The 12,179-nt window shown below is 42.1% G+C and overlaps 1 pseudogene across 1 annotated transcript; it reads left to right on the top strand.

Moving 5' to 3' along the window:
- Window positions 1-3,651: 3,651 nt before the first annotated feature.
- LOC145100434 (putative 2-oxoglutarate-dependent dioxygenase AOP1) lies at window positions 3,652-4,918 on the top strand (annotated as a pseudogene). Its single transcript, XR_013705042.1, has 3 exons — window positions 3,652-4,057; window positions 4,139-4,463; window positions 4,547-4,918. The product of XR_013705042.1 is annotated as a putative 2-oxoglutarate-dependent dioxygenase AOP1 (transcript).
- Window positions 4,919-12,179: the final 7,261 nt, after the last annotated feature.

Below are 12,179 nucleotides of genomic sequence, written 5' to 3'. Positions count from 1 at the left end.
GATAGGATGAATTATGGAGAGAAAGGATTAAATATGATTTATTAATATATTATGGGAATAATATATTAAAGGAGAAATCATATTGTTTAATTAATATTAGTCAATAATTAATTGGTAATTAGTTTTGTGACTAAAAGAGATTAATTAAACTTAAGGGACTGGATTGTAATTATAAGATAATTGCAATTTGGGCCATGGATTGCCTTTTATTATAAGGTGGACGAATTCTATGGGGGAAGCCCATATGAAATCGTCCAAGGCCTTATGGAAAGGGCTCCATGGGTTGCTTAGGGCTTAAGCATCCAAATTAGGGTTTCCTTGTTAGATAACCCTAATTGCCTCACTATATATAGATCCCTTAAGGACCAAAAACGTGGACAAGCATCTTCTAGGGTTTCACACGAGTTTTGGTAGCCTCCATCCTCTCTCCTCTTCATCCTCTTGCTTATGGTGTTTATGAACCATTAGAGGAGTGACACTTGTGACTCTAAGCCTTCCAAAGTCAATACAAGGAGATTTGGGATTGTTATTGCTACATAACAATCAAGGTAACATCTTAAACCTAATTATATGTTAATATCGATTTCCATATGCTAGAATTAGGGTTTATAGTCTTGGATAACTTGCATGTACAATAGAGAAACCTAGATCCAAGCATTAGGGTTTTTATGAGCACATAGGATGTCTTATGACCAAAAACCATCATTTACAACCGTAAACGCATGGCTATTTATGTTTATGAGGGTCCTAAAGGTCATAATGAAGCATCCTAAATTCAAGTCTAAGCCTTTGGAAGTGTTAGTGGCATCATATCACCCTTAGCTTGAGTTTTCGGCCCTTGGACCATATTGGCTTGAGTTTGCGGCCGTAATCACCTATGGGTGATGGTATTTTGATTGTTTTGAGTCCTAAACACATCAAGGTAATGTGCTAGGCTAGCCTCTTGGCTTAAGGAAGGCATTTAGGGCATTTTGGCACCATAAAATGGAGTTTACGGCCCTAGAACATCCTTGGCCATGAACTCACTTCTTGCCCATGTTTCTTAATGATTTTGAGGTCTAGACATGTCAAGGGTAGTTCCATGTTTGGTTCCAAGGTCTATAGGGACATCGGGCACACTTTTGGCCCCAAATTTAGTGTTCACGGTCCAAGAGGATCTTGGGCCGTGAACACCATTTCCTTGGTGTTCTTGGATGATTTTCATGTTATTTATGCACATATAACACTTTAATACACTCTAGTATTGAAGTACTTACAATTCGGGGTGATCGGGTGAAGATCCTTGAGAGAGAAATCGGGTTTTCTCTAGTTGGAAATGTAAGAAATGAATTCAAAATGGCTAAGTTTTTCTTATATAGTCTTGAGGGTTTTTGGTCCAAATACCATTTTTGGACTGTAAATTCCAAACTCTTGAAGTTTTGGACACTTATTGTTACGTAATAAACCCTAGGGTATCCTCTCTCCTGATATCTCTTGATGTACTATCTTTAAAACACTCAAACTTATTCCAAAAAGCTTGAATGTTAGCAGAAACAGTTTTGACTTCTATTGAAGTGGATGGTTGTACAGAATGGAAAGTTTTGGGTTGTCACACCATCACCATCACCATCACCATCACCATCACCATCACCATCACCACCATCGTCATCATCACCACCATCATCACCATCATCACCATCATCATCATTACCAACATCATCACCATCATCATCTTCATCATCATCATCACCACCACCACCATCATCATCATCATCACCACGACCACCACGACCACCACCATCATCATCATCACCACCATCATCATCATCATCACCTCCATCATCACCACCACCACCACCATCATCATCATCGTCATCACCACCATCATCATCATCATCACCACCATCATTATCACCGCCACCATCATCACCATCATCATCACCATCACCATCACCATCACCATCACCATCACCATCACCATCACCATCATCATCATCATCACCATCACCATCACCATCACCATCATCTTAACCATCACCATCACCACCACCATCATCATCATCATCATCATCACCATCATCATCTTCATCGTCACCACCACCACCACCACCATCATCATCATCATCATCATCATCACCACGACCACCATCACCACCACCATCATCATCATCACCACCATCATCGTCATCATCACCACCATCATCACCACTACCACCACCACCATCATCATCATCACCACCATCATCATCATTATCATCACCACCATCATCATCACCACCACCATCATCATCATCATCACCATCATCATCACCATCATCATCACTATCACCATCACCATCACCATCACCATCACCATCACCATCCCCATCACCATCACCATCACCATCACCATCACCATCATCATCACCATCACCACCATCATCATCACCATCATCACCATCATCATCATCAACATCATCATCACCAACATCATCACCATCATCAGCTTCATCATCATCACCACCACCACCACCATCATCATCATCACCACCATCATCATCATCACCACCACCACCATCATCATCATCATCGTCATCACCGCCATCATCATCATCATCACCACCGCCACCACAACCATCATCATCATCATCACCACCATCACTATCACTACCACCATCACCATCACCATCACCATCACCATCACCATCACCATCATCATCACCACCATCATCATCACCATCACCATCACCATCACCATCACCATCACCGTAGCTATTTATTTCCGTAGCAATTCCGTAGCTATTTATTTCCGTAGCTATCCACTTCCGTAGCTATTTTGTAGCAAATCTGTAACTATTTATTTCCGTAGCTATTCCGTAGCTATGGTAGCTACGGAAAGTTCCATAGTTATTTTGTAGCAATTTCGTAGCTAATCTGTAGCTATAATTTAGCCACGGGCCATTATGCTACAACTATTTTTCAGTAGCAATTCCGTAGCTATTCGTTTATAGCTACGGAATAGCTACGGATTGTGTTGTAGCTATTGGACTAGTTTTCTAGTAGTGCAAAATCAATCTGAAATCCAAAATAATAATTCGGTTTTGCTGAATACCAATCCAAAATTCTGAATATCCGAACCAAATACTTTAATTCTAAATTTTCCAATTAGACAATTCGGTTTTATCCAAATAGTGAACAACCTAGTCGCTAATCGCTGATAGAAACGAATATATAGGAAAATTAAGGAAGAGAAAGTCGGAGATTGGTAGGTGGAGATCTACTGGTGATGACGATAGAAGGGATGGGAATACGATAAGGGCCATTTGGTATATTAATATTGGATTTGAAACATAAAATGGATAGCTGGGGTCTAGCTACGAGATTGCCATAGTTTTGTATTTAAAATTGGAACTATCGTGGCTTGGGATATAAAATTCGTAATTAATCACCTATTTTTGGTAAAAATCTCGTTTTAGCAATGACTTTCTTTAGTAATTATAAAAATAATCTCTTCTAGGCATGATTACGTACGTGCATTAATTAATATCCATAACTTAAATTGTGCGTACCGTTTCCTCAAAGAAAAACGTGTATTGTCTAATAATGAAAAGGCTTAGAAATATCTTATATACGGAATATGGGACATACATAAAATCCGTTTTCCAACTATATAAACGAAATAGGTCTGAAGACAGAAAAATACATCGTAAAAGATATCCAAGGTTTGAAAAGAGATGACACCACCGAAGCTATCTGTTATCGACTTTTCGTTGAAAAACCTAATCCCTAACTCAAGTTCATGGATCACAACATGCAGTGAAGCTATGCATGCGCTTGAAAAACACGGGGTTTTCATAGCCAAGTACGACGGTGTGCCTCAGGAACTTGACGACGCAATTTTCTCTGCATCACGAGATGTATTTGATCTTCCTACCGAAGTCAAAGTCCTAAGCACTTCAGATACACCATATCATGCTTACAGTGGTAAAACTCCAGTCATGCCTCTTTACGAAAGCATAGGCATTGAGAACGCAACAACTACCGAAGGAGTTGAATTCTTCACAAAACTCATGTGGCCTTCTGGAAACGAAAGTTTTGGGTATGGCTTTTTATTTTACGTCTTAAATTCAGTTACACCTAGCAAAAATAAATTTCGTTTGATTAAACACTGGTTTTTCAGTAAAAGTGCTTTGATGTTCTCCAAAGCTGTAACAGAACTATATCAGATAGTGATGCGGATGGTAGCAAAAAGCTATGGAATAGAAGAACAATGTGAGACGCTCCTTGGGTCCTCACTTCAAAATCTGTGATTCATGAAGTACTTATGCCCTCAAGAGGATGAGGGAAATCCTCTAGGCATGCTTCCTCACACTGATATTAGTTTTATGACAATTCTTCAAGACAAACAAGTAAAGGGTCTACAGATAAAGACTAAGGAAGGACAGTGGATCGAAGTTGATCCTTTGCCTTCATCGTTCATAGTCATGGCAGGTGACGTTTTCATGGTAGGTAGCAATATGTTGATTAACTATTCATCAATGTTATATATTGTATATATGTGACATTTAAGGTATTTTCATTCACTTAGGCATGGTCAAATGGAAAAATTCATGCACCGTGTCATAGAGTGATCATGCAGGGAAACCAAGAGCGATATTCGCTAGGGCAATTTACTTTTATTAGGGGTCTGAACATACAGATACCACAAAAACTCATTGATGAAGACCACCCACCACGGTTTAAGGATTTTGATCACTACAAGTACCTCCATTATCTACTCACCAGTGAAGGGATGAAATCTGAGTGCCCCATCAAATCCTATTGCGTAATTAATTGAGTTGTGTATTGTTCAAAATAAAGGTGTCACCACATTTATCTTATGTATCTTGGATCATATGTATGTCTTCCAAATTGTTTCTTTAATCAAGTATCATATGTATTTCTCTTTCAAGGTGTTTCTTTAATCAAGTTGTAATTACTGAATGAATATATATAATTTGTGTAAACATCTTCAAAATAAAGGTGCGCCATAAGCTTTAATTACCTACATCCCAAATTATTTATTTATCTTTTGCTAAGCACATGTCTGGATTTGTTTATATACGAAAAGTAATTATGTAATTATTTATTTATCTCTTGCTAAGCCATATCTGTTGCCACCCCACCACCACTCGCTACCACCACCCCATGACCACTACCTACCACCCACCAACTACCTATCAACACCACCTACAACCCACCAACCACCACCCATCACTACGTACCACCACCCACAATCACCATAACACGTTGTCACCACCACCAACAACTACCCACCAATTACTACCACCGCCCATCACCACGACCTGCCTCCACCACATATCATCATGACCCGTCACCACCACCCTACCTATCACCCACTAAACCCACCACCACCACCCATTACTACTACCCATTACCACTACCCGCTACCATCATCCCCACCGCCACCCACGCACCCACCACCACCACCACCCGTCTCTACCACCATCACTACCACCCATCACCACCACTACCACCCACCAGCCACCACCCATCACCATCACCCACCTCCACCACTGACCACCGCCCATCACTACTTTCCACCACCACTACCCGTCACTATCACCCCCACATCCATCACTTAACACCACCCACCACCACCTTACTCACCACCCACCGACATCACTACCACCCACCACCATCATCGTCACCCGCCACCACCATCCCTACCACCAACCACCACCCACCAACATCATTAACTCCAACTACTTACCACAACCACCATCCACCACCACCACCACGCATCACCACATGCCACTACCACCCGCTATCTCCCATCTATTAACAGCAACACCGATTTATCAACCTCCTACGATAAGCACCACCACCCATAACCACCACAAACCAACTATCACCCATCCACCACCACCATCACCCGTACCACCGCCCACCGCCCCCACCTTGACCACCACCACTACCCATCTCCACTACATGACCACCACCAACTACCTACAACCACTAACACCATATGTGATTAAATGCATAGAATGACATAAGTCATGTGTGATTATATGTATTTCATCACATAAATCATATGTGATTAAATACATATTATCGCATATGATTATATATATATATATATATATATATATATATATATATATATATAATCACATATGATTTATATGAACAAGATTCGTTTTCATGTTTTCCATTCAATAATTTTTCTCGTGTATTTAATCATATCCGGTTATATGTATTTAATAACATACGATTAATGTGAAAAAATATTTGTTTTCAGATTTTTGATATGGTTGTTATCTTGTATATAATTTCATACGATTATATGTATCAATCACATATGATTTATATAGACAAGATTCTTTTTCGTCCACATAAATCATATGTGACTAGATAATATAATCCCATGTGATTAGATGTATTTAATCATATATGATTAAAGTTGACAAAGAACAATTATTGAATCGACAACGCGATAATGAATTGTGTCTACATAAATCATATGTGATTCAATAGTTATTGTTGTGTATTTAAATAAATATAATCCAAAAATACAGTCCAAAAATTTCGTTTTTAATTATTAATAAAACCATAGTTATGAAACATCACAAGAAAAATCATAAGTCATTGTTTCTCAAACATCATAAACATCTGTTAAACATATCAGAGTAAAAACATCCCAAGCTAAAATCATGGTGTGTGAGCTACAGTCATCCCAAGCTCTTCCCCTTGCTACCGGAAGTACACTAAACCAAAACTGAAAACTGTAAGCATGAAGCTTAGTGAGTCTCCCTAAACTACCACATATCATACACATAATCACATAATCACATAATACCATAACATGGGCCTTAACCGCTACATCAGGCCCTGCCCGGCATCGGACTGAAATCCAAAATCAGGCCCCGCCCAACATCGGACCGAAATCTGGTATACATATAAACATATCAACAAATACATATAAACATAATCACATAATATAAACATTCCTCGGGCCCCGCCCAACATCATACCGAAATCCGGAAGCATACAAACATTCCTCGGGCTTTCCACGACATTGGACCGAAGTCCGAAACATATAAAACAAACACATGCAAGAATCGCGAAGACATCAAGCATACAAACAATCCTTGGGCTTTCCCCGGCATCGGACCTCAGTCTAAAAGCATATAAACCTACATTGGGCATTGCCCGGCATCGGACCTTAGTCCGACATATACTAACATACATAAATGGGCTGGCATTGGTGCCTTCGACCCTTTCCTACAGGATAAAACTCACCTCGCAAAGCTGAATGCAGAATCTCACGATAAGGAATCTCTAACGGCTGCTCCAATGACTCCCCGAGTTGTTATTACCAACATAATACTTAATCAAAGCCAATAATCCTTTAGATATCATTCCATACCAAAAACCCCTTCACGAGTCAACCATTGTCAAAGTCAAAGTCAACACCCTAGTCAAAGTCAAACTCAACTCGCCGAGTTCCATAAATCATAAAACCCTGAAATCGCGACCCAACTCGTCGAGTTTTTCAAGAACTCGTCGACTTTCTCCTATCAACAGAATCGGGAGTTTCCAACTCTACTTGTGGTGTCCGTCCTAAACTCGTCGAGTCTTTCCTTTTTCAGAATCGGAGTACTTCGACCCAACTCGTCGAGTTCTTCAGTCGGTTAAGCTATCTTAACAGATTAAGTCACTAATCTTCAGATCTAAGCTCCATACTTCAGATATAGACTGGAAATGTCCTTAGAAGGTTAAAGTTTCCTACTTTACCCGTTAATACCCTTCCCCAAGATATTTACCTCAAACCCTAACTCTATAAGATCTAGATCTTGATCCAAAAGCCATCAATACTTCAAGATAGGGTGTATAAACAAAGATATGGGCCTTAGAGACCAGATAAACACGTAAAGCCTTCAACTTTCTCTTAATGCATGGCCCTTTGGAGCTTAAATGTCCAAAATGGTAGTCTAAAGGTTGCATGTGGCTTCTATGGCCATAAAGTGTGCACCTTTATGCAATGAAAGCCCTTCAAGACCCTAGATCTAAAAGGGTATTCACTTAGGACGTCCATTTCCCAAGGATCAAGATGTTTGGACCAAAAACCTAATAAAAGTGTTAAGAAAGAGATTTAAACAATCATTTGGCAAGTTTGAGACTTGCTTACCAAAAAGTGACGAGGATGGGGTGAAGTTTATGGATCTATAAACTCCTTCTTGAGTCCTCAAGCTTCTTCTTCCTCCATAAGCTTTAAACACACAAAACTCACTCAATGATGGCTCACAAACTCACACAATGCATTAGGGTTTCAAGATTTAGGGTTTGGGACTTGAAGGCTGTAAATGAGGCCAGCCTGTAGGGGTTAATGTGTTTAAATAGGGTGCAAAACCATGAAAATTAGGATTTCATTCTACCCATCCTACTCGTCGAGTTGAGGCTCTGAACTCGTCGAGTAGACTTTACCACCTGCGTCCAAATCCATTCCCTACACGACGAGTTTGGGGCCTCCAACTCGTCTAACTTCTATGCAAAAGCAAATAAATTTTTAATTAAATACATACCATGAACTAGGTGTTACAATTCTGCCCCACTTGTCTTAGACTTCATCCTCGAAGTCTGCTATGTCGGGAAATAACTCTGGATAGTGCTCCCTCATCTCCTCCTCAGGCTCCGAAGTCCAATCCGAGCCCTTGCGGTGATGCCACTACACCTTCACCAGCTCCACCTTCTTGTTCCTCAGCTCCTTCGCCTTCCTTTCGAGAATGGCTATTGGTCTCTCGATGTAGTTCAGGCTGTCATCAACCTGGATATCCTCTAAAGGCATGACTGTGGAGTCATCCACTAAGCACTTTTGCATCTGGGAGACATGAAAAGTATTGTGGATTTGGTTGAGCTCTGTTAGAAGATCCAAACGGTGAGTAACCTGGCCCACCCAAGCCAAAACCCTAAACGGACCGTTGTACCTGGGGCCCAGCTTTCCCCGTTTCCTAAATCGGATGACACCTTTCCAAGGTGACACCTTCAGGAGGACCATGTCGCGTACCTGAAACACCAAGTCTGAACAATGTTTGTCGGCATAGCTTTTCTGCCAACTCTGAGTAGTCTGAAGCCTGCTCCGAACCCGCTGAATCTTCTTAGTGGTCTTGAGTACCACTTCGGTACCCCCCATGACTCTCTGACCGACCTCACCCTCAACAGATTGGGGTCCTACACTTCCTCCCGTAGAGCCTCTCAAAGGGAGGTTGGTATGTGATGGCGTGATAGCTGTTGTTATATGAAAATTCTGCTAACGGAAGATACATATTCCAACCACCGCCGAAATCCAATACACACGCACGCAACATGTCCTCCAGAGTCTGAATTGTCCTCTCACTTTGCCCGTCCATTTATGGGTGGAGAGTGGTATAAAAGTGAAGACGGGTACCTATCTCTTCATGAAACCGCTTCTAAGTGAAAAGAAAATCTCGGTCAGACACAACCAAAACAGGCACTCCATGACGTTCCACTACCTCGCGTACGTAGATCTCGACAAACTTCTCAGTCGATATACTCTCCTGGATCGGGATGAAATGAGCACTCTTAGTCAACCGATCCACGATGACCCATATCGAATCTACTCCACATGCGGTCATGGGAAGCTTTGTGATAAAATCTATGGTGATATCTTCCCATTTCCACACGGGAATATACAACGGTTGCATCTTGTTGTGAGGTCGTTGGTGTTCGTGTAACGTCCCAAAATTTAAGACCAAAAATTTCATTTTAAAAACATTACTTTAGAAAACATTAATAGTTAAAAACATTGTTTGATCAAACCATAAAAAAACGTAAACCATGTCTAAAAGCCAAATCATACAACCATCAAAATATCAGAGTATAAATCCCAGAGAATCTCGTAAGTGCGGAAACCAGTGTGTGTGCATGATGTGCCGCTACCGTGCCGGCTCCTTCCCCTTTGACGAAGAGGTACCTGAAACCAAAACTGTAAACTGTAAGCACAAAGCTTAGTGAGTTCCCCCATCGTACCACATACCATACAAACAAATAACACGCATACTGCCAGGCTATTCTGGGGTGCCTGACTACCCGGTACGGCCATTCTGGGGTACCGACTACCTGTGTCAAGCCATTCTGGGGTGCTGACTACCCATGTCAAGCCATTCTGGGGTGCTGACTACCCGTGTCAAGCCATTCTAGGGTGCTGACAACCCATCGGTCCTAACAACCAATCCTCGGGGACTAGTCCCCTCCCACTACCACTATCGCATATAACATAACAGGCCAGCATGCAAACATATCATCACGTACTGTCAGACATTTTTGGGGTGTCTGACTACCCTCCGGTCCTAACAACCGAACTCTACTATTATCACATATAACATCTTATACTAGCATATAACATATCAGATAGTAGCAACTTAGATGATATCACAAAGACAATCATCTAACATACGACTCCTACTGGTGGGCCGGCATTGTGGCCGCAGACCCACCGCTACTGGAAGGTAACTCACCTCGAACTAGCTGCTGATCTGAGCGGGAACTGATTGTCTACTGCTGCTGCTGCTGCTCTGGAAATCCTCCGGCTGCAATTCCCACAACATACTCAATCAAACACTGCTAACTGTCCTTTGGGTAAAATGACCATTTTACCCTTGATCATGACCTAAGTCAAAATCAGAGTCAACTTTCAGTTGACCCGACTCGCCGAGTTGGCTTTCCAACTCGCCGAGTCCCTACCCAAACGTTTGCCCTGAATCCCGTTCCTACTCGTCGAGTTAGGCGACGACTCGACGAGTTCTCCTTCTTAACAAATACTTCAGTCCTTCATCCTACTCGCCGAGTTGTATGAACAACTCATCGAGTTCATCTTCATCTGATGAACACTTATGCTAAGACTCGCCGAGTTGTATGAACGACTCGCCGAGTCGTTGCCATGCACCCACTAAATACACAGATTTGCTCGATTCCAGTCCATGCCATTCACAGATCTGGACTTCTAGGACACGAATCACACGTAAAGTTTCCAACTTTATGTGTAGATATTCACCAATATGGATTTTAGGGTTCAAAATGCCTCAAAAGGGTAGATCTAGGGTGAACAAGCAACATGGGTCCATAAAGCTAACAGATCTGAGCTCCTAGAGCTCAATCTTGCCTAGATCTAGAGGCCAATCAACTTATTACGAAATATTATGCACATACAAGTTTGGGGAATGGCTCAAGAATGTCTTAATTAAAGCCTTAAGCATAGAAATACGGGAAAATGGGATATACCTCAATGGAACTGCTGAAAGAACACAATAATGCTTGGATGGCTTCCCTTCTTCTGGATCTACTTCCCTTCTTCTTCAAAACCTTCAAGAGCACACAACAAATGCTTCAACTCTTCAAAGAACAAGCTTAAACGAGGGTTGGGAGCTCTGGGGGGTGAATGGGGGCTGGCCTGGGGCGGATGTGTTGCTTAAATAGGGTGCAAACCCCTGAAACTTAGGGTTTCATCCAACAGTTGTGACTCACTGAGTCCAGGATATGGACTCGCCGAGTCGACAACTTAAACGTGTCCCGGGTCCCGCATCTACTCGGCGATTCGGAACTGTGACTCGCCGAGTCCAAGGATAAAAGAAGAGAAATACTCAAATAAGATTTACGTACCAGGAACCAGGTGCTACAAATCTCCCCCACTTATTTTAGACTTCGTCCTCAAAGTCTGCTGCTCGAACCTGAAATAGCTCGGGATAATGCTCCATCATCTCGTCCACCGGCTCCCAAGTCCATTCCTAACCCTTGCGGTGCTGCCATTGCACCTTCACTAGCTCCACCCTCTTGTTCCTCAAATCCTTCGACTTCCTATCGAGGATTGCGACTGGGCGCTCAATGTAATTCAGGCTGTCATCAACCTGAATGTCCTCTAATGGCACAACCGCTGAATCGTCCACTAAGCACTTTCGCAGCTGAGAAACATGGAAAGTGCTGTGGATCTGGCTGAGCTCGGCTGGCAGATCCAACCTATACGCCACCTTGCCCACCTGGGCTACAACCTTGAATGGTCCGATGAATCGCGGGCCCAACTTGTCCCGCTTCTTGAATCGAATGACGCCTTCCCAAGGCGACACCTTCAGGAGAACCATATCCCCGACTTGGAACTCCAAGTCGGATCGACGCTTGTCGGCATAACTTTTCTGCCGACTCTGAGC

Source organism: Lactuca serriola, chromosome 4 (genome assembly GCF_051521515.1).
Source record: "Lactuca serriola cultivar US96UC23 chromosome 4, Lser_US96UC23_V15, whole genome shotgun sequence".
Taxonomy (NCBI): domain Eukaryota; kingdom Viridiplantae; phylum Streptophyta; class Magnoliopsida; order Asterales; family Asteraceae; genus Lactuca; species Lactuca serriola.
The sequence above is the reverse complement of the archived record's forward strand: the minus strand, read 5'-3'. Positions and strand labels throughout refer to the sequence as shown.